Consider the following 21,725-nt stretch of genomic DNA (forward strand, 5'->3'; position numbering starts at 1 on the left):
CTTCAGGGTGGAGACCACTGGCCCCATCATGTCCCTCACCTCCTGCTCTGGGCCCTCCTGCTGCCCCCAGGCTCACATCCGAGGAGGAAGCTGCAGCCACCAAGCCTTCATGAACGTCCGGGTGTCGCAACACACGGTCCCCTGGTGACACCGCCCACCGCAGACTCTGACCCCGCCGTGCTGAGAGCCCAGCTTCCCCTGGGAGTTGGCGACCCCAGCACTCGAGGGTCGTCTTGTTAGAAACAGGTGCCTGGGACCTGAGCGGGCTTCGCTGTCCACCGTGTGTTGTCCCACGGAGCCCAAGGGGGGCAGCCTGAGCCTGGGGACCTGATCACCCTCAACATGAGATGGGCACCCTGATGCGTAGGTGCTCCCAGCAGCACAGGGGCCTCCAGGCACCACTGCCCAGTGGAAGAGAGTGCAGGTCATCCACATCATTTAAAAGTTTCTAATAGCCACACGGAAAGTGTAAAAAGAGGGCTTCCCCGGTGGCGCAGTGGTTGAGAGTCCGCCTGCTGATGTAGGGGACATGGGTTCGTGCCCCGATGCGGGAGGGTCCCACATGCCGCGGAGCAGCTGGGCGCGTGAGCCATGGCCGCTGAGCCTGCGTGTCCGGAGCCTGTGCTCCACAATGGGAGAGGCCACAACAGTGAGAGGCCCGCGTACCGCAAAAAAAAAAAAAAAAAAAAAAAAAAAAAAAAAAGTGTAAAAAGAAGCGGGTGAAATTGATTTTCATACTAAACTTTACTTAGCCCGATCTCTCCAAAACATTATCATTTCTACAGTATCAACAGAAAAAGTTATGAATGGGATTTTGTTTAGTGCTAACTCTTAGAAATCCTGCACATCTCCTGGACTCACAGCCCCTCTGAGTTTGACCAGCCACATGCCAAGGGCCCACGGCCACGGCACTGGCTCTGGAGGCGGGAAGCAGACGGGGGTGAGAGCTGGTAGGAGTGCAGGTCGAGACATCCCCTGGACCCGACACACAGCCACCCTCCCAGAGATGCTGACTCCCCCAGGAGAGAGTGAGTGGAGGCCCTTGAGGGGGGCGGGAACCCCGCGCTGTCCAGACCCCGCACGTCCTCTGGCTCCCCTGCCTGCGCCCATCAGCTCCTGTGCCGCGTTCTCTGCCTCAGACCCACTTCCATGGGGGATGCTGCGCACGTCCTTCCAGGGGACGAGGCAGACCCCCGGGAAGGTAGGGACGCCCCGGGGCACAGGTCATCACACGGGATCCCTAGCCGGGTCTGGGCAGGAGCAGAGCGGGAGACAGAAGGGGCCCTCTTCCCAGCAGGTGTGCTCTGTGGTTGGGGGGGAGGGAGCAGCCCCACCTTCCAGGCCCCCGAGAGGCCATCAGAGCAAAGCCAGCCAGTGGGAAAGGAGCAGTCCCCAGAGGCCAGCACAGGACAAGCAGCTAAGGTCCCGCTAAGGAAGAAAGACAAGGGACCCCTCCCGTGAACTCCCCCGCTCGTCAGCTAGAACTTGCAAAGTGAGCCCCCCACCCCGGGCAGCGCGAACGCACAGAGATTCATGTGCTGTGTTAAGGACGGAAATCACAACCTGGGGTAATTTATGCGGCCGTCGACTCCAGGCGGTAGAGCTGAGAGCTGTGCGTTTACAGCCTCCTGACAGCACGGAAGACAATTACTATAATTTCTATTTTTAAAGCAGAGTTCCCCATGGACCAATGGCTCACATTTAAAGTGAAGAGAGGAGCAGGTGTCAAAGGGACTTCATTACATGTATGAGTCTTCAAATGTCGTCTGCGCTGAGCCCAGCACAGCGGCTTCCGATGCAGTGGCACAAAGGGGCCGAGGCGTCTGATTGCCAGGCCGCTCTCAGCTGAAATGCAATCTACAGCTCCTTTTTTTTTTTTTTTTGTCAGTTTTCCCAAGGAAATTGGCGAGCATTCTGCTAGGTTAAAGCGTGCCTTGGCAATTTGGATTTCCTGAAGATAAATGATTCAAAGAGCACAGAATAGAGAGGGTTGCAGGATGCGTACGGGCGCTGCTTGCACGCCGCAAGCTCCTGTTGACAGAGCCGACAGCTGTAGCATTCATTCTGCCAAGCACCTTTCCATTTGCAGTTTATCTGCATCAAATGGTCAGTAAGTGAGAAGTGCTCTCCAGTGCACGGAGCTTGGATGTGAAAAGGGGGAACACTGAACTGCAGGAGGAAGACCTAGGGCTAGCGCTCCAATACGAGAACGAGCTTCGAAGAGCCGGACACCGCCGTCGACGGGCAAGCAGGGAAGCCTTGGTTTCTGAGCCAGCTCCACCGGGTTTTCACTGTTTTCCTCCTCGGAGGGTGGTTCTCTGCATCCTCCCACCCTCAGCACTGGTGCCTCACGGGTGGACGGGTGGCCCTGCTCAGCCTGCTGGCCGCCCCGCCTTCTGCCCCGACCACAGCAAGACAGGCCAAGACAGTGAGACACTTCCCAATTTGTCATTACTTTATTTTTAAAAATTCTTCCCTTGTTCCGAGCACAAACCAGTCAAGTCTGTTTCTGAAAGGCCCACGCATAGTTGAGTGATCTCCAACCTGGAGGGTGGAAGGCCCCATCCCGGCCTAGCCCGGCCTCAGTGCCCCCGCTGTGGGGCTAGTGATCTCTCAAGAACTGGTCCACACTGCTTCTGTGATGCCACCTGCCTTCCAGCGGCCGGTCTTACGGCCGCCCTGGGCTCCCTACACCAGCTCTTCACTCTAATTAATATTTCAGTCGTTCTGTCTTCAGTAGGAAAACTATGGGAGAATAATTTACAAATGCAAACACACCCCATTTGGCCACATCTCTCTTTTTTAATTATTTGTTTGTTTGTTTGTTTATTTTTTGGCTGCGTTGGGTCTTTGTTGCTGCACGCAGGCGTTTCTCCGGTTTCTGTGAGTGGGGGCTACTTTTCCTTGTGGTGAGTGGGCTTCTCATGGCGGTGGCTTCTCTTTTTCTTTCTTTCTTTTTTTTTTTTTTTTTGTGGTACTCAGGCCTCTCTCTGTTTTGGCCTCTCCCGTTGCGGAGCACAGGCTCCAGACGCACAGGCCCAGCGGCCATGGCTCACGGGCCCAGCCGCTCCGCGGCATGTGGGATCTTCCCGGACCGGGGCACGAACCCATGTCCCCCTGCATTGGCAGGCAGATTCCTAAGCACTGTGCCACCAAGGAAGTCCCTGGACACATCTCTTAACCAGCGAGAACAGTCTCTTCGCCCTTCTTCTGAACCTGCTTTCTTTTTTTTTTTTTTTTTTGTTTTTGCGGTATGCGGGCCTCTCACTGTTGTGGCCTCTCCCGTTGCGGAGCACAGGCTCCGGACGCGCAGGCCCAGCGGCCATGGCTCACGGGCCCAGCCGCTCCGCGGCACATGGGATCCTCCCAGACCGGGGCACGAACCCGTATCCCCTGCATCGGCAGGCGGACTCTCAACCACTGTGCCACCAGGGAGGCCCTGAACCTGCTTTGTTGTGTCACGTGATGGTCTCACTCAAGGGGGTGGCAATGCTTGGTTCCGTTTTGTATTTTTTAGTAAAGTCAAGGGTAATCGTGTAAGCTCTTCTTAAATGTAAACGGTTCTCACAATGACTTGTTACCAAAACCAGCCCCTTCCACATGGCACCCTTGCCAAACCTGAGTTCCCCGAGTTGGATGTTTACAAACACGGGGACCAAGAGAGCAAACGTGCTGAGCAACCTTGAAACCAGTAGCGTCTTAGGCTGTGGTTGTGAGAAGGGCTCTCAGAATCCAGACGCACAGCCAGTAACACAGCTGACAGGGTGGACCCTCCCCCAGGAGTGTCCGGTCAGAGGCCCAACGGGCTGTGCGCCGATCTTCAACTTTATCCCCAGAATCCAGGTCTGCCCACCCCCTGCCACGTTCAGGGACCTGCAGGTGGTTTCCGGAGGGGCGCCTCCCCTGCTTCTCTTTCTTGCTCAGTCATCCTCCCTCTGTCTGTCTGTCTGTGTCTCTCCGACTCCCTCCCTCCGTCCCTGTCTCCCTCTCTCTGACTCTCTCTGTCTCTCTCTGTTTCTCTTTCATTCTCTTTTCTTCTTGGTTCTTCCCGGGGCCTTCACAGCTGAAGAGCTTCCCCCCGTCTCCACCCTGTACCACGCCCCCGCCCTTCTGCACCATGGCTAAGGGCCAGACGGAAAACGGACTCCACGCTGGAGCCTGGCCCTGAGCAGCCCTGGACGTCGCCTGATGCTCTGGCCCCTGCGGGCTGTCCTGGCCTGAGTAGCACCAGCTATGGGACCCGAGGCAGCCGGTCCCTCACTGCAGAGAAGGGGAGATGTCAGGGCGTCGGGGCGGAGTTCAAGAGGAAGGGGCTGCTCCGCCGTGGGAGCCTGGGTGGGAGTGGGGAGGCCCCGTGGATCAGAGAGGACCTGAGGACATTCAGGGAAGAGGGCCTCAGGGGGTGGGTGCCCCTGACCCGTGGAGAAGGTGCACCCTTGGGTGGCCAGCACCTCTCAGCGGTCAGGCCTGCGTCCTCACTCTCTGCACCCCCTCTCTCACTCTCCCCCGGGCCTGCTCATCTCCATCTGGAATAAGCTCAATCATTCATGTGTTTGAGGTCAGTGTCTCCCTGCAGAGACCTCATTTACTGCTCGGGGCATATTGTGTAAGGTCAGACAAACAGGCAGAGGGACAGACAAATTGGGACAATCTGAAACGTCTCTGAGACCCGAGAGCTGGGGAAGGTGGCCAGGAGCCTTCAGAGCAGAGACCAGAGCCCCGAGCTGCTGGAGAGTCCAGGGCCCCTGGGACCACAGAGGACTCACCCTGGCCCTGGGCTGGAGGGGTAAGTCCAGCAACTCAGGCTAGTGCTCCATGTGACCTAGAATGCGTTGCAACAGCTCGCAAAGCTGGGGATTAGAATGGACTTAGGACAACTTTTAGAATGCACAAGATTGTTTGGGTGATAGCGTCCCTTTTCCTCCGGGAAGACCCAGACGAAGAAGAGGGAGTGTCTGCTGGCTCGCAGGACCAGGCAGCCTGCCTAGAAGGAGGGGGTGACGTGGGGAGAGGAGGGCAGAGGAGGGGCACCATCTGGGCTGGTTTTATCCTCTCGCCGTGCGCACAGCCTGGGAGCAGAGTGCTGGGACAAATCCATGCTCCTACCTCTGGGGAGACGCCCCCCCTGAAGGATTTCCGAGCAGCTTTCAAGTACGTTCCTTGCTCCGTCTCCCACCAAGCATTCCAGCGGAATCCTCCCCATCTCCCAGCCCGGCCCGCAAGCCGCAGCAGGGCAGACCCAAGAGCAGCCTTCTGCTTTGAAGACGCCGAAGTCCTGCTCTCTGGAGGGACCCTCAGCATACACCCTGCTCTCCGGTCTCTGATGGCTGAGGCTAAACCACACACCCGCACCCCTGCACCTCTTGACAGCTGTCACAGCACCCCTGGTTCCTGGCGGTGACGCCTGTGTCCCCTTGGAGGACGTCTGACTGTGTGTCTGAAAATCTCTGACGCTCCACTCATTGTTCAACCGACTGGCAGCTGAATAGACCAGCCCTCTCTTTGGGTTGTAGAAAGGACACCCCATGGAGCATTATTTAATACATGTCTTGGGCGGGGACCTCCTGGCATCTCCAAGCATCGCATCATGGCTCACTCCAACACCTACATTAAAATTACAACTATATAATAGACACCCTGATACAGCAGCCATGCCTGGGTCCATCTGTCTAAAATTTCAGCATAAATGGAGTTTCCACCTTCTCGGGGTAGAAATCTAGCCACACCCAAGTAGGCAGGTCAGAGGACACACCTGGCGCCACCTCGTTCCCTCGTCAGGAGCGTCCACTGGGTTGCCAGGAAGGAGGCCCTGCTGAGCACCCACGCAATCACCCTGCTCCTGGCTTGCATGTCTCTAGTCGTCCACCGAACACCCATGATCTGGGGCCCAATGCTTCATTCTTCAAGGTCAAGAAGAGGTTTAAGGTCCTACCATCCATACCTACTCCTTTTCTCCTTAAGTTTATTTTTTAAAAAGCCCGATGCCCAGCACTTCCCACAAAGCACACAACCACCTAATCTTGTCTAACAGCCTCTTCCAAACCCACCTGCGAGTGGTCCACACGCCTGGTACTGAGCTCGGAGGCCGAGGCGGCTGCGACCACCCCCGACACAGGGCGGCTCTGCCCCCGCTGCCCTCCGGGCACCGAGCTCCCCAGCTCCCCGCCTCCTTCTCGGGCCAGTCCTGCCGTTGTGTGAGCTCTGCCCTCTTGTGTCCCCACCCGCCTCGGCCTCCTCAGTCAGAAGGTTACCCCAGCACCAGCCCCATAGTCCCTCCTCCTCTGGCTCACTCTTCTTAGCTTCTCTGCTCAGAGAAGTAACTCTGGCCCTGTCTGCCCAAACTAGAGGAAATGACCCTAATGGAGCAGGTGTGAAAGAGTCGGCGCTGGGGGAGAAGGTGAACGTGGCCACCAGGCATGTTCCCAGCAGGTCCCACACGCTCCAAGCTTGTCACACCGGAGCCGCGGGGTGACTGCAGCCTTCCTACCTGTCCCTTACACAATGCCAGCCACTGTGAAGACACGGCATCCAGAGCCCCTGGCCTCAAATCAAGTAGCTTCTTGGTCACGTGATCCCTGAGTGCTCAGGGCCAGATGGGTGAGGCGAGCAGGGCATTCAGTCAGGTGCACATTTAAGGGGGAAACAAAACTAAGTGATCAAATTAAATAATAAGTTAATGCAATATTTTAAAACATCTAAATTAGTGCAAAAATTCCATGATGAGCAAAATAACAAAACTTTAAATAAAGACTGGGCCAGCATTACTGTCTTTTCCTTTTGCCTCAGGCTCCAACATGGCTCAGCAGAGCGCTGATGATCACACAGGAATAAGAGTGTGAGTGGAGGTGCTTGATGAGGTGCTTGGACACACCCATTCCATGTACACTCCAGTCCCCAGGTTCGAAAGAAAAATGCTGGGCTTCCAGAGTAAAATACCAGCACCCTCAAATGAGGCTGCCACCTAGAACTTCGCAGCCCTGCCTGTCTATACCCTGGGCTGCCACTTCTTGGCGGCCATGCTCTGGGTCATGGCTTGGATCCTTGACGGAGAGCATCTACATGTCAAAGAATATGAGAGATCAGAACCTGAGATCTGGGAAGGGATGCCCACCAAGCCGGTTGTCACCCACACTTCCATCTCTGAGGGTCACCTGAGCCTGGGCACCTGGCATCACCCAGAGCACATCATGGGGAGTGAACACATCCAGAATGAGAGGTTTGGTGTGGCTATGAGTGCATGGGATGTCTGGGTTTGGAGCATCCCTGTGGAGGTGGAGGGCCCGAGTCACCTCCACCAGCGAGTTCCAGGAGGTATGAGCAGGGCACCACAGGCCCCCACTTGGGACGACTGCAATAAACCACACCAGCAGACCTCAGGAGTCCCTGCAGCAAAGGCTGCCCAGCGAGCAGCGGGGAGAACAGCAAGTACTGCAGTGCACCGGGGATCCCGGGGGGGACGGGGCCCAGAGCAGGGACCTGGCAGACGTGGGACCTGTTGTCACATTTTAGTTTTACTCTACCCAGAGTCACTTTCCTTCCTTTCATTTTGAAGCGACAAGATCACTGATGGTCCTAGCCTCCACTTATTCTTCGCCTAATCTAGACTGATAATGACTAGACCAAAAGTCACCTCCACGCTCCACGCCAAGGAGTGAGAAGGACCGTTGCCCGGACCCTGGGGCCCCAGGCTGGGGGCTGCGCTCCAAGCACCTCACCTTGCCGTGTCCGCCCAGGAGGAGTCTCGGGGCCCTGCAGCTGTCGGTCTTGTCTCCGTGCGTCCACCTCTGACTCAGCAGCTCACCCCGGAACTCATTTTCTGAGAGTCAGAAAAAGAAAACCTAATGAACGCTAGGTGTGCCAGATCAAGGGGAGAAATCGAGAAACTTGGGCCACTCTTGTACACAGCACTCATACGATCCTTGTTTTCTGGAATCCACCAGAAAGACACCCAAGGTCATGGCCCCATGACTGTCTCAGGAATAAAGGACAGGAGCTCTTGGGGGAAAATCACTCTCTGCTTCGGACAGTCCTCGGAGGCTTCTAGCACCCTCACCCCTGCACCATCGTCCCAGCCCTTGCGCTGTTTTATGGAACATGTCAGGAAGTGGGGGTGGATTTCCACTAACAGCCACTCCGACCAGAGGCCTGACACAAGTCAGGTGAGGTCCAGCGCTTTGCCTCCCCTGGGCCCGGGTTCCCGGCATCTTTCCTCTCCCTGTGTTTCTGCCTCTCTCCAGGGCAATACTTCCAGTTAATATTTAATTCCTCACATAAATTCACACGTCAAAGCAGAGGCTAAAGGCATCAGCTGGACCGGACAAAGAAATGCATTGTGTACCTATTCCTTGCACGGCACTCCCTTGTTTCCATGACAACCAGCTTTCTACAACTGCAGCGTTTCAAAGGAAGGTCATGAAGTAACCAACAATAAAAACAGGAAATGACTATTCCTGCATTCCGCTCTCTGCTTCTCCTTGGAGGTGAGTCTGGGCTCCGCTGAAGGCAGGCCAGGCACACCTGCTCTAACACCCAGCATCCTTCCTCCCTCACGTTTCTGATGTGCAGCCCCAAATGCTGTTCTGCTATAATTCCACCACTCCTGCCCCGCTCAGCCCTGTGCTCCGGCCACAGTGCCCTCTTGTCTGGAAATGTCTCCATCCCATTAAAGGGCCTCCTCTGACCTCCGGTAGCACAGGAGGGAAGCAGATTGGTTGTCAAGGAGACGGCCTCATGCACGGTCTTCAAAGGAATGGGTGATACCACCAGAATGTGGCACTTACTGTGTGCACCAACTGTGTGCCTCACCCTCACCGAGCTGTGGGTCACCTGCAGGGGACCCCCCTGAGGACTGGACTCCACTAGAGAGGTGTGAACCGGACATCTCGGGCCAGCTACCCCACGGCCATCAGCACACGGTAAGAGGAGCCAGGTCCACCCAACCAAACCCATGAGAGGAGTCGCCCAGGGCCCCGGACCCCGGAGGAGGAGGAGGCAGCAAACAGCACCTGTGTTGCCGAGGGAGCAGACAGTCTCCTCCACAGGCGATGGGAGGGAGGAAACCTGGGAGGTGGGTTGACAAGAACGGCTCTGGCCACAGGGTGTGCGTTGCACTTGAAGACGGGTGGTAGGAATTCTGCATCTAGAGTGACAGTGGAGGCTGGAAGACCCCTGGCCACAAATGGGGCTCCCTTTCCACACATACCTCCCGTCAGAGGAGACGTTGCAGGAACCCTCACCCTGGGCTGGTTTGCGGGGCTCCAGCAGAACTTCTTACCATGGTGACATACGTGAATAAGTGGGGTAACGGGGCATATCTCCCTGGCAGCTGGAGGGAAGGACATACCCTGAGATCTGTGCCGCTGGGAGCAGGACGGCTCCCTCCCCCTCGGCGTCCCAGCAGGTGTCCTGGAAGCCCCCCTCCCAGGTCTTCCTGCTCTCAGTCCCACGTGCTTCCCGGAGAAGCCCAGCAGGTGAAGGGCGCGAGTCTGTGCCGAGGGGCCTCAGTGGTCTGTGACGGGAGGGAACCAGCTCACAGGGCCTCGCCGCCGTCTCCTGGAGCGAAGCCCTGTCGAGGGGAGCCCTCCCCTCACCTGCATTCCCTGTGCCCCACGCCTGCTCAGGCCACACAAGAGGGGCTAAAGAACATTTACCCGGACTTCCCTGGTGGCGCAGTGGTTAAGAATATGTCTGCCAATGCAGGGGACATGGGTTCGAGCCCTGGTCCAGGAAGATCCCACGTGCCGCGGAGCAACTAAGCCCGTGCGCCACAACTACTGAGCCCACGTGCCACAACTACTGAAGCCCACGCGCCTAGAGCCTGTGCTCCGCAACGAGAGAAGCCACCACAATGAGAAGCCCGCGCACCACAACAAAGAGCAGCCCCCACTCGCCACAACTAGAGAAAAGCCCGTGCGCAGCAACAAAGACCCAACGCAGCCAAAAATAAATAAATAAAAATAAAATAAAGACTATGGTCTGTAAAGCTTAAGAGAAAAGAGTAAAAAGAGCAGGTGCCCAGCATCTCCCTCACAACAGTGCCCCAGCGATGTCTTCAGCACCAGCCCTGGGAGGCGGAGGGAACTTACAGGAGTCACACACCCGGAGACCAGAACCACCCAACGTGGGTCCGTAATTGACACGACTCCTTCCTTTTCCCGGGAATTTTCTGGTAGCAAACCAAAGCCACCGCAGTAAAGTGTGATGGTGCTTCTCCTTTGCTTGGAGATAACCCAGGGGCCCCGTTGGTCCCCCGCTGGGACCCGCCTACATCCCACCGCAGACAAGCCTGTGTGGACGCACTGAGCTGCAGCCCGGCTGCCATAGAGGCAGCACGTGACGCCCACACACGCCCAAACTGGGCCGCCAGCCACAGGGCGCGAGGAAGAGCCATCGGAGACTGAGCACCTGGCGCACGGTGGCCGTGTGAGGACTGCCTGCTTCCGTTGCCCGGGATCACAAGTGGGGAGCGCTCTCCTCCAGACCGGCCCTTTTCCTGGGCTCTCAGGTCTCTAGTGAGCTCATCTGAAGCCCTGCTCCCAGACACACAGAACAAAGAGGCCGCTTGGGAGCCGCTGGCCCTGGCCGTGGCCTGTCTTCGGGACGGCCTGCTCCGTGACACCCCAGCGCCTGACCCCACAGAGGCCCCAAACTCACTTTGGCAGGACTCCACTGGCAGACTAGCTCAGAAAAGCAACTAGGGCCTGTTAACAGCCACACTCGGGCCCACAGGGCAGGGAGGCTCCTGGGAGCTCAACTGGCATCCCCCTCCTGGGGCCAGAGTCAGGTCTGTCCCTCTCCTAATGACACCAGCGTTCAGGGTCAGATCAGGCCTCCCCAACACGTGCCACTCTGGCATGTGGATTGTTTAGCTCCGAAGGCAGTAGAGACCCTGTGGACTCAAGAGAAACTCCTGTCAAAATGTTTTCAGAGTCTTCACTGGATTGTTGTGTCTCTGGTGACCTGCCGGTGGAACCAAGAGCTGTCACTACCGGCCTTCCACCCAGCAAGCAAAGTAGGAGGCTCTTTGCTTAGAGGGAGCCCCCATCTTGGCTCCCCCATGCCCCCACCCGGTAGGACCTGTCGCCCCCGATCCCCCGCCTTCCTCTATCCCCACTCTGTCCCGTCCTGGCTGAGCCCACCTCTCCCCGCGGGGCTTGTCAGGCCCTTCTTCCCAATGCCAATTAAAGTGTCCTCGGAGGGGCTTCCCTGGTGGCGCAGTGGTTGAGAGTCCGCCTGCCGATGCAGGGGACACGGGTTCGTGCCCCGGTCCGGGAAGATCCCACATGCCGCGGAGCAGCTGGGCCCGTGAGCCATGGCCGCTGAGCCTGTGCGTCCGGAGCCTGTGCTCTGCAGCGGGAGAGGTCACAACAGTGAGAGGCCCAAGTACAGCAAAAAAGTAAAAAATAAAAAAAATAAAGTGTCCTCGGAGAAGCAACCACAGACCATCTTCCTCTCAAATGTTTGCTCACCTGCCCTAACTGGACCCTTCCTGGGGCTTCTTGACTCTGCAACGAGCTTGAGGCGTCCACATTCACAAAACACAATGTGTCTGGACTCCGCACACCAGTCCCGGGGCTCCACATCTCCACCCACTTCACAACCTGATTTCTTACGGGGTCCCGAGAAGCTGACTCCGTCCCTGCTCCCCAGGCCAGCTCCCAGCCCTCCACCAAAGCAGCAGCCCTTGAAGGGTCACGGTTACCATCCTGGCCGCCGGCCCGTCCTGCAGCGATACTCGCCCCCTCCCTCCTCGCCTGGGGCACGCCGGCCGCCCCCAGCCTCTGCTTCTCTGCCCCACTGGCCATCCTACCACCTCCTCCTCTGACTTCTCCCCTCCCTGCTGCCTGTCCTGCGCCCTGAGCCCTGCCTGTTATTTTCTGAATCTCACCAGTATCTGAGCACTTTTGACCTCTCCAGCTGTTTTGTTTTGTTTGCAAAAATTGATAAACTGATTCTAAAACTGATATGGCAGATCAAGGAACATAGAATAACCAAAACAATAAAGGTGGCCCCGCCTCACACCATACGTAAAAATTCACACAATGGATCAGAGATCTAAACATCTGAGTTAATACTCCTAGAAAACGCAGGAGTAAATCATCCTGACTTCTTGAGTTAGGCAGTGGTTTCTTTGACTCCTAAAACACAAGTGACAAAAGAAGAAATGGATGAACTGGACATTATCAAAGTTGAACACTTTGGGAAGTCAAATGACACCACCAGTCAAGTGAAGAAACAACCCACAGGCGGGGAGAAAACATTTGCAGGATCACATATCTGATAAGGGACTTGTACTCAGAGTATAGAAAGACCTCTTACAACTCCAGAATAAAACAAATAACCCAATTTTAAAGTGGGCAAAGGGGAATTCCCTGGTGGTCCAGTGGTTAGCACTCGGTGCTTTCACTGCTGGGGCCCGGGTTCGATCCCTGGTCGGGGAACTAAGATCCTGCAAGCCGCATGGTGTGGCCAAAAAAAAAAAAAGTGGGCAAAGGATTTGAGTAGGCGTTCCTCCAAAGATAACATATAAAAGATGCTCATCATCAGGCTTCCCTGGCGGCGCAGCGGTTGAGAGTCCGCCTGCCGATGCAGGGGACTTGGGTTCGTGCCCCGGTCCGGGAAGATCCCACATGCCGCGGAGCGGCTGGGCCCGTGAGCCATGGCCGCTGGGCCTGCGCGTCCAGAGCCTGTGCTCCACAACGGGAGAGGCCACAACAGTGAGAGGCCCGTGTACCGCAAAAAGAAAAAAAAAAGATGCTCATCATCTAGTCGTCAGGGAAATGCAAGTCAAAACCACAATATGATCCCACTGCACACACCACTAAAATGGCTATAATTTTTTTTTTAAAAAAACAGACAATAACAAGTATTGGGGAGAATATGGAGACCCTGGAGCCCTCGTACGTTGCTGATGGGAGTGTAAAATGGTACTACTTTGGAAAACATTCTGGTGGTTCATCAAAATATTAAACATAGACATACCATAGGCCCCAGCAATTCTACTCCCGGGTACAGATCTAAGAGAAGTGAAAACGTATGTCCACACAAAGCCTTGTACCCAACTCTTTATCACAGGTTTGTTTATACTAGCCAAAAAGTGGAAAAAAACTAAATGTCCATCAACTGCTGAATGGACGACACGATATGACGGGATAGTATTTGGCAATAAAAGCGGTTGAAGTCCAGGGTTCAGCGCGGGCAAACCTCAGAAACCTCCGGGGAGGAAGCTCAGCGGAAGAAGTCAGACAAAGAAAAAGATCCCAGATTGTACACTTCCTTAGTTACAGAATGTCCAAAAATGGCAAACCCATAGAGACAGAAAGTAGATTGGTGGTGCCGGGGCTCAGGGGAGGGACAGCAGGCACGGCTGTTCACGGGCACAGGGTCTCTTCCTGTGGGGGCGAGAATGCTCTGAAGTTAGACTGTGGTGATCGATGCCTAACCCTATAAATATGCTAAGACCACTGAACTGTGTACTTCTAATGGGTGAATTTTGTGGCGAGTAAATTATATTTCAGTAAAGCTGTTTTTTAAAAGTCAGTGGCACACACGAGGGAGCATAATGGTGAGAGTCCCACAGGCAAGCTCTGGACACACGAACTCCCACCCGGACATGGGTACGATGACCGACTTTAAAGAGGGCGGAGGGGGCTTCCCTGGTGGCGCAGTGGTTGAGAGTCCACCTGCCAATGCAGGGGACACGGGTTCGTGCCCTGGTCCGGGAAGATCCCACATGCCACGGAGCGGCTGGGCCCGTGAGCCACGGCCGCTGAGCCTGCACGTCCAGAGCCTGTGCTCCGCAACAGGAGAGGCCACAACAGTGAGAGGGCCGCGTACCGCAAAAAAAAAAAGAGGGCGGAGGCCCACGGGTCGGCCCAAGCGAGCAAACCTGAGGAAACCAGCAGGGCAGGGGCTCCCGTCCACCCCAGGAGCGCAGGGCGGGCGAGGGATGCTCTGATTGCCAGGGCCGTCCAGCCAATAGGAGGGCTCGGTGTGCTCTGGGTGCTGTAGGAGATCCATGTAATGGAGGCTCACATCAAAAATAAATTTCTGACGACAGGAGCTGCAGGACACGAGGTGAACTGCGTCCTCCGTGATGTGTGAGCTGCTGGCCCGGAGGCCTGGGGCTGGTCCGTGAGGCCCCCCAACCCAAGACCCTTGTACGGGGCAGCAGGTGCGAGCAGGCTGCCTTTGGCTCCCCCAGCCTGGCTTCTGTGGGCCTGTGTTCCGGGCCCACCTGGAGATGAGGCAGGGATGGGTCCAGGGGTGCAGGAAGAGGACGGCTAACGGCAGCGGTGTGGGACGGGCCTTGGGGGGCAGGGCGAGGCGTCTCAGACCCCACCCCGAAGCAGCTCTGGGGACACAGGCCAGGAGAAGACAAGTGCTTCTGTGCAGCAGGGGCCCCGTGACCCCACGCAGCCCACGCAGCCTTCCTCTGCCATGTCAGGACCGTCGGCAGCTCATGGCTGAGCCAGGGCTGCAGCCGACCTCTCCTCCCCTCACCCCCAAGACTGACCACATGGCCCCGTGTCTGGCCTGTGCATCGGTGGGGCTGCCACGCCGGGGGCCCCACTGTCCTGGAGAGGGCAGGCCTCCTCAGCCTTCACCAGCCCTCAGGCAACTTTGGAAGAACATTCTCCACCTCAAAGCCATGAACCGAACACATCCACTGAAAGCCTGGGCCCTGGAATCGGGTACAGTCGGCCCCCACATCTGCAGGGTCTGCATCCACGGATTCAACCAACCATGGATGGAAAATATACTCCCCAAAATTCCAGAACGTTCCAAAGAGCAAAACTTGAATTTGCCAGCGACGATTTGCCCAGCATTTACGTTGTATCAGGTATTATAAGTACTCTAGAGATGATCGGAAGTGTACGGAGCACGTGCGCAGGTTACAGGCAAACACTCCAGCGTTTTCTATGAGGGGCTCGAGCCTCTGTGGATTTTGGAATCCTGGAGCGGTGGTCCTAGAACCAACCCCAGCAGAGGCCCAAGGATGACGATATAAACACACCTTCCACTTAAAAGGAAAAATTCTCTCCTACTTTCATCTCAATCCTCATTCGCCCTCGCCTTCCGGGTCTTCGGGTTTAAGGCAAAGCCCAGAAAGGCAGGAAGAAAAGGGTCAGAATAAAATTGTAGCAACAATTGAAGGCCCACACAAAACTGACCACAGGTCGCAGTAGACACTGGGCGGGGGAGCGGTGGGTGTGCAGCCACAGCCCAGAATTCTACCCTCTGAAGCCAGAGAACCTCTGACCCCAAAGCCCTGAGGTGCAGACGGTGCTCCCAGACACGGGAGGCCCTTGGAGGGCCCAGGCCACGTTGCACAGCTCCCAGGGCTGCAGGAGGAGGTTTAGCATCCCTCCAACATCAAAGGGAGTTCCCAGGACCTTCCTTAGACCTGTGGGCCAGAACCTTGGGCAGGGTGGGGTGTGGAATGCACCTGGGCACCTTCAGTGGATGAGCAAGTAAGCATCGCAGGAAGCAGCCCTCCTCTGCGGTGTGGACAGCGGCTCGGAGCGGGAGCCAGGACAGAGCCAGCGACGGCTGGACAGAGAGCAGGTGGCCTGGCCCTGGCAGGAGCAGGTAGAGATTGGTCTGGGAGTTTCTTTAGAAGGCTTCACACCATCACATCTGTCTTCCCCAGTTTGGAAATAAAATGTAAAACCGAAATGAAATATCCAGTGGAAGAGTTGGGAGAGAGAGTCAAAGAAACACGCTAGAAAAGTAAATGAAAGAAAAAGACAGAGAGGAACTTCCCTGGCGGTCCAGTGGTTAAGACTCCGCGCTTCCATTGCAGGGGGTGAGGGTTCGGTCTCTGGCTGGGGAACTAAGACCCCGCATACCGTGCGGTGCAGCCAAAAAAAGAAAGAAAGAAAAAGACAGAGAGATGGGAGAAAAGGAGGAAAAGCTGTGTAGGACCTAATGGCCAACCCCCGAGTTCCAGAGAGAACCAAGAAAATGAGAGGGAAACATGTACTAAATAAGAACAAATAATTTCCCAAAACTAAAGGAAATTCTATTTTTAGACTGAAAGGCCCATCAAGTGCCCAACACAGTGAATGAAAAAAAGACCTGCTCCAACCAAGCCAAGCACCGTGAAATTCTAAAACACCAGGAGAAACGAGAGGGCCTGAAAGCTCCCGCGGCGGGAAGGTCACCCACGGAAGATACCCTTGGGATGGCGGATGGCATTCCAACAGCGAAGCCAGACCTGCAAACTGTAAGGTTGAAAATCAACTCCCTCTGCCCTCTGGGTCCAGACAAAATATCAATCAAGGAAAACAGTAGAATTAAAACACCTCCAGAGACAACCTCAAAGGCATGCTGCCCGCTGGACACAAAGAAAGTTAGTAGAGGGGACCGGGGAAATTATCTACAAGAAAAGCAAAACTTGTATGAGAAATAATCTTGGTGTGTATGACTGGGCGCAGAAGTGAAAATGAATGAATAAAGATGTCACTCAGCCTTACGCAGGGGCGGCCAGCCGGTGGCTGGGATGGAGAGTGGCAGAAGAGTCTGGTCCTGAGGCCGTAAGTCCTGCAGGGTCTGTCCTGCCCCACATCCTGTGAACCCACAGTCCCAGGCAAATGGAGCCCATGAAGGCCCGGTCTGGAGTGGAGTGTGGGGTGTCCCATGGGAGTGGGTGTCAAGAGCCCACAGGCCAGGCGAGCGCGTGCGGAAGGGTGAGGAGGGCCTGGCGCAGAAACGTGTTGATCAAGTGAGCATACGAAGGAGACTGGGCCCCTCACTGCCGAAGGAGGAAGCCGCTCATGCAGAAAGGGAGAGATCTAGAATGTACCCCGGGGGACTGGAGGCATAGGCATCAGTGTGAACGTGTGGTTCTCAGCAAGAAGTAAAGCCAGATGTGTGTGTGTCCACACATGTGCCCACTGAAAGGCTGGCAGCACATCCACGCTAGGTCCAGGGGTGGCTCCAGGTCCAGGGCACAGAGTGCTCAAAGAGTCACAGATGCATCAGAAGGACACAGAGGCCAGCACGGGCGGGCTTCCCCCGCCAGCAGGATAATCTGAGCATCAAAATAATGATTATAATCCACTGGCTAAAATAAACCGTGCGTCTATTCAGAGGTCAATCAAAATGAATACATTGGTAGTGTGAAGCGGACTGTGGTATTTCTGGGGAAAGTGTCACTGCAGCAAGAGACGCTGGGATGACAGCCCCCAACCCAGGACAGAGCTACCCCTGGGTGTCACCAAGCAGCCCACGTCCAGGCCCCAGGACAGCTCACCCGGCGCCCAGCGCCCTCCGAGGGGGTGGTCACGCCTGACCAAGACCAACACACCGCGTGGTTCTGAGCCCCCCAGAGACGCTACTGAGGGGCAGACGACCCCGGGTGACGGGCACAGAGTGGCAAACGCACCCTCACGTGGTCAGGAGAAACACCCTTTGAAAAGTTTCTGTGAGTTTGAGATTGCTTCAAAAACTATTTTTAAAACTGACATGGTGTGGGGTGTGACTTCAGTAACAAGTGGTCAGGGGAGGCCTCTGCAAAGAGAGCTTGAAGCCGGGGCCCGGGGGCTCCTCAGGCCCCTCCAGCGGCCCGTCTCCAGCTTCCTAAGTCCCAGGACTGTTCCTCGAAGACCACGAGGCTAAAATGTCCTGGGTCAAGGCTGGCTTCCCAGGGACCTCCTGGAGAGGCGGGGACAGCGGCGGCGGCAGGGCATGCCCCGGGGAGAGTCTGACCACCTGGAAAATCCAACAGGGAGCGGCACCCATGCCCTGGACACGGCGGGTCACAGGCCGGGCACAGGACAGGTGGGGCACCTTGAGCCCCCAGGAGCGCTGAACTGGGTGGCCTCTCCCTCTCCCCCTCCCCCGGTCCCTTCTCTGCTCCAGGCCTGTGACCTGGTTTCCAGGGTGTGGAGGCAGGACTGGTGTCCCACCCACTGGACCAGCTTCGGCAGGAAATGCAAACAGGGCCGATGGGAAAAGGAGGGCGAGGGTTGCTCTTCTTCTTTCCTTTTTTTTTTTTTTTTTTCTTTCTTGCTGGAATTCAGAGAGAAGTAAAATGAAGACTTGCTGAGTGGAGCAAAGACAGACCTGCTTTTGCTGAGTTTAGGTGAAAATGAGAGAAGAGAGCTGGGGGCAGGGGAGTCGGCAGTTCCACCGCTCGGCACGATTCTCATTATTTTCCTTCTAAATCAGCCTCGCTGGTGCTTTCTCTATTCAATAAAAGCCAAACGCGAGCCACGTCCCCTAATCTCTCCAACAGCAGCTCACTGCTGAGAAAATAATACAGATGTAACTTCCAGCATCGTACGCTTTCTTTCCCATTTATATGCAAATGGTGACCTTTCACCCAGGCTGTCTCAAAGAAGTGATTCCTTAAAAATGCAAATAGCATGTTGCAGGCAGTTACTGTCGCTGAGTCTTTCTTATATGATTATTATTATTTCTTTTAACCTTACCCACGCTGTAAAAACAACAGCTACACTGCCGGGCAGTAATGAAGACTTTCCAAACTCAATCACAGGACTGGCTCCCCAGGCGGCCTGTCAGGGAGCCTGCCAGCAGGGGAGGGGCCCCCGGATGATGAGGGGTGGGGGGCTGAGCATCCCGGGAGAGGCACAATGGTGTGGGGCCAGGCCTCCGACACGCAGGCAGGTGCGGGGACCGCGGGCCGCAGGCTGTGTCTGCTCCAGGCAGACGCACAGGATTTCACAGAGGGCCTTCGCACCCCAAATGGAGTTCAACACTAGCGGTCAACACGAGTGACCCCGACCTCGACCCCCGCCCAGGCACACGTGCTTCACCCCAAGACGAGGAGTCGGCGGGGTGGGGGGAGGCCCTCCCTCAACCCCCCAGGCCAACAGGAAAGGCCTGGACGGGAGGCTGGAGACGGGGCCTGGGAAATGGACACGGCTACTGGGGGCACAGGAGGCGCCGGGCTGGGGGCTTCCACGGCCCTGACCCACCCAACTGACCGAGTCAGGACGCAGGCCAGGGAAGGCGCCCGCGTCCTCGCCGTGCCCCCCCACACCCCGCAGGGTCCCCGGGATCGCCCCTGCGGGAGGCAGACCTGTCCGGCCCGAGGAGAGGAAAGATGGCCGCTTCTTCTTCCTTGAGACCACGCTTCACTTAGGCCCTTGAAGTTGACCCGACTAGAGCGGGCTCTCTCTTGTACAAACAGGGTAAATGCAAGCTGCTCGCGGCTCCATGACGGTCCGTCCATGCCCTGGCTCGCGTCCCGTTCAGGACAGGGGACCGGCAGGAGGGTGGGAGGTCCGGGCACCTCTGGGGCCTCGAAGCCTGGGGGACGGGGTTCGACAACAGTCCCACTCTCCTCCTCCCACCCCAGTCTCTCTACCTCCAGGGCGTGGCAGCACTCCTGTCTGGGGGAGGGGAGCGAACCCAGGGGGCTGACACTGTAGCCCCAGCCCCAGGGCTCAGAATGGCCCCCGTGTGGTGGCTGATTTTCGGGGGACGGGTGGCCAGCAGAGACACCCACCTGTCAGCCTCCTACACTGCCCACTCTGCTGCCTTTTAAGTTAGAAATACTGGGGGGCTGTGCGTGTGAATTTCCCAGTCTGGATGGGCACGTGCGACACACAGAGCGCTAACACGGAACAGAATTTGGAGAGAACGCAAACCACACAGACCAGAAGCAGCTGGCCTCCAAGTGGCTCTGGGCAGCAAGGGGTCCATTGCCAGGAGGGGGGCATGGCGGGGTGGGGAGAGCCCCTCCAGGCCCTGTGCCCCCCACCTCCTCCCCCATGCTGACACGCCTGCTCGGGAGCTGCCAGAATGCTCTCTGGGAGGGCATCACAGCAAGAGTGGGACTCTGACGCTCACATCAGGGCCCATTTGGGGTCCCCCACATGCCAGAGGTGCAGGCTGCGGCAGAGCCTGAGAGCCCAGGCCCTGGGCATGCAGGGTCTCAACCACACCAGGCAGCGGGTTCTGAACCCAGAAGCTGAACATGTGATTTGCAGCTGACGCAGCAAATCCTGGGCCCAGAAGTCTACAGCCGGTCCCATGACACACCTGTTTGTAGCCTTCAAGGGGGCTACAAAGTTTGCCAATGCAATTCAATATCAAGTACAACCTGCCTTTCCTCTCCCTTTGGGCTGATGCGCTGACTTCGGGGTCCCCATGGGTTTCTCTGATGGCTTCAGTGGCGTTTCCAGAAGCATCTGAACGGCAGGATGAAGGAAGGCGGCAGGCTCACAGCTCCTCCCAACTCACACACGTCGTGAAAAGTGCTGCTTTATGTGTGCTGGGGGAGGGGAAACCTCACAGCTAGCATGCTTTGCTACAGAATGAGACCCCACGGGACTCCCCTGGCAGTCCAGTGGTTAAGACCTCGCGCTTCCAATGCGGAGGGCGTGGGTTCGATCCCTGGTCAGGGAACTAAGGTCCCACCCACCCCACATGCGGTGCGGCCAAAGGAAAAAAACACTGAGACCCCAGGAAGCCAGGGCTGGGGCGTGGGCTTCATGAAATAAAAGGAGGTCCACAAAAATCTAAGTAATTTAGCCAGAACCTAATCAGACCACTAAAAGGTAATAACAGAAACACCCCCTCAGTCTGGACAACAGAGTCTAACTTTACACCCAGGCCAACAGGGTCTTCACTCACACATGGTGGAGGGAACACTCAGAACTGAACACTTAAGCACTCTCTTCCCACCTTGACTCAGAACCTTCCCTGGCTGCCTCCAGCCCAGCACTGACAGCTCAGTGCCCGTGTTTACAAGGGCACCCAAGCCAGCACCTGCATATGTACCAGAACCACAAACACTGAGGCACTGCCCACCAGGCGGCCCCGACCTGGTGGCCTGCAGGCCGTCCTCCAAGGCAAGTGGGGACACCCACAAGGGGGATCCAATATGATAGCAGAGATGTTTCAACTATTGGACACCTAAGGGTGTGACTGTGACGCCTGGGAGGGTCCACCAAGGGGCCCGGGTGGCGACTGTTAGAGGCCGTGGAAGAGAAGCTGGAGGTGAAAGGAGACGAGATGGATCAGGGATCTTGGGGTGGCCCAGATGGGGGATGGAGAATCAGGTTGGAAGACAGGCTGGAGACAGACCCAGGACGTCTCCCACACAGTGGGAAAGCACCCAGGAGGGCAGTGAGGGTCAGTGTGGTCTGAGGATGACCTCCTGGGCGGTCTGGGGTGCTGGGCAGTCAGGCTGTGCAGGCCTGGGACTTGAGTGAGAAGTTGCATAATTACACGTGCAAACTGAGGGTTAACAAACCAATTCACTGCGCAGTTAGCAGTCTGGTAACCAAGCAGGCCGTTGTGAACCACTGAGCCTGGAAGCCCTAGTGCGATTACAGTCTCGGAGCACCTTAGTCACGTCACAGGTGCAGCTCTGAGTCTGTGAAACGTCTTGTGCCGCCCCTTCACGCAGGAACCACCGGGCTGCCCGTAGGGGACAACGGGGGCCAAGCCGTTTTATACCTTGTAGGTGTGAAGAGTGAAGGGACACCGCCCGGCACGCAGGAAGTTAGGGACGTGCCCCAGACCTGCGACCCGAGGTGTCTAACCCTCTAGCACCGAGTAAAGCAGGCACAGGGATAAAGAGTAACCGAGAAGCCAGACCCTGCTGACTCCCAGGCAGGGGCAGGTGGGCCCTGGGTCCGGAGTCCGAGCCGAGACAGGTCGAGGGCTGCAGGCCGAGGGGAGGGCAGCCGTCCAGCCTGAGCCCCGGGGAGCTCTCTCTCACGCTGCTGCTTTAATGTGGAGTTTTT

At 56.7% G+C, this 21,725-nt stretch overlaps 1 protein-coding gene across 1 annotated transcript in view; it reads right to left on the reverse strand.

The window, feature by feature from the left end:
• The window catches only part of MYT1 (myelin transcription factor 1), a 43,260-nt gene extending 35,452 nt beyond the window's left edge, over window positions 1-7,808 (reverse strand). The window contains exon 1 of the mRNA XM_060120558.1: window positions 7,716-7,808. The gene's annotated coding sequence lies outside the window, so the exon portion shown is untranslated. The remainder of the gene's footprint in view (window positions 1-7,715) is intronic.
• Window positions 7,809-21,725: the final 13,917 nt, after the last annotated feature.

This window comes from Mesoplodon densirostris, chromosome 16, assembly GCF_025265405.1.
Source record: "Mesoplodon densirostris isolate mMesDen1 chromosome 16, mMesDen1 primary haplotype, whole genome shotgun sequence".
NCBI classification, from domain to species: domain Eukaryota; kingdom Metazoa; phylum Chordata; class Mammalia; order Artiodactyla; family Ziphiidae; genus Mesoplodon; species Mesoplodon densirostris.